A 1,479-nucleotide genomic window follows, 5' to 3' on the forward strand; every position below is an offset into this window, starting at 1 on the left:
ATCAAACCTCAATGAGCCTATATCCAACAAAGTCATGCTTGGCAGGTTTTTGCTCTTGTTGCCAGAGGAAGTAGGAAGAAGGGGAAATAGGCATAGTGGAGTTTGGGGTTGAGGATGACGGAGGCATAATTTTAACTTCAAAATGGCTGGAGACCTTCCACTGTTCATTTTTGCTGCTTAGTGATTATCTAGGAGACTCATGAGTTAGGGGTTCAGTCACATAGTTTGGGTGGTCAAACGATTTGTGAACATGCTAAGGAGGCATGTTTCTTGGCCATAGATCTCATCTGGTTTGGCCCCACGCTTACTAATCCTGAAATGGAGCTTGGGCATGTTATGAGGTACTTGTCACCATGTCCCTTCAGCCTCCCTCCAGCTAATCTTGGGCAGCCAGCTGTTTGCACGATGGGCCCTGGGGAGGTGAGATCGGCAGGGGCCATGCCAGCATCATGCTCTGTGCTGTGCTGCTGGTGTTGTGAATGTTGCTGAAGGGACTTCTGAGATCACTGGATTGATGAGGACTGGCCCCCATGGGCGCCTGACCCCCATCCTCAGCCAGTGTTAGTGTCCCTCACTTGTTTTTTCTTTCTGTCTCATATTTGTAGTGGGGGCTCCGTAACATGAACAGAAGCATGAGGGGGATGAGAAAGTAGGGCATATAGAAGGAGACCAGGGTTAGCTGCTCATGCAGTCTTGGGTCCTTGTTCTGGGATACAGGCTGGGGTTAGAGAAATCCTTGAACAGCAGCACAGAGAGAACTGGAATGAGAGTGGCCATCATGTGGACGGAGTAGATGATTTCCGGGGTGCGGGTCCACTTGCAGGCTCCTTTGAAGAAGGAAAAGCAGGCAGAGGGAACAGAAAGACAGCTGGAACCCAAGCTTGCAAAATAGTAGGGGTCTCAGCCACGGAGTAGATGATTTCCGGGGTGCGGGTCCACTTGCAGGCTCCGTTGAAGAAGGCAAAGGTGGCAGAGGGAACAGAAAGACAGCTGGAACCCAAGCTCACAAAACAGTAGGGGTCTCAGCCACACTGGGGGTGCTGGAGGAAAGAGTCTCTGAATTCTTGATATACCACTGGAGCGGGTATATCAGCTCCACCAGGTAGTTTGCGTGGCAGCAGCAACTGCTAGTCGATGAATGCGGTGATGGGAATGTGGGAGAGGAAGTAGATGCCCAGAAGCCACTCCACGTTGTATGTACTGCTCAGAAACCTGCCATCCATAGCTGGGACCCAGCAAGCACCGAGGCTGAAACCCACCAATGTGGGAAGCTTATGAGACATGGATCCTATTTCAACTTTCTCGATATGAAAATTCAATATTCCTAGCACCACTTCTTGCCCATTAAATGAATTTAGCACAATTTTCAAAAATAAATTGACCACAGAAGAAGATCCACAAAAAAAGGAATTCAGAATAGAAATTTATGAAAAAACAAAGAAGCCAATAACACCACACACACACACACACACACACCAC

General features: G+C 48.7%; 1 pseudogene; it reads right to left on the reverse strand.

Moving 5' to 3' along the window:
• Nucleotides 1-571: 571 nt before the first annotated feature.
• Nucleotides 572-1,223, reverse strand: LOC115870577 (annotated as a pseudogene).
• Nucleotides 1,224-1,479: the final 256 nt, after the last annotated feature.

This window comes from Echinops telfairi, unplaced genomic scaffold, assembly GCF_000313985.2.
Source record: "Echinops telfairi isolate 266 unplaced genomic scaffold, ASM31398v2 ScPeMD7_2010;HRSCAF=2546, whole genome shotgun sequence".
NCBI lineage: Eukaryota > Metazoa > Chordata > Mammalia > Afrosoricida > Tenrecidae > Echinops > Echinops telfairi.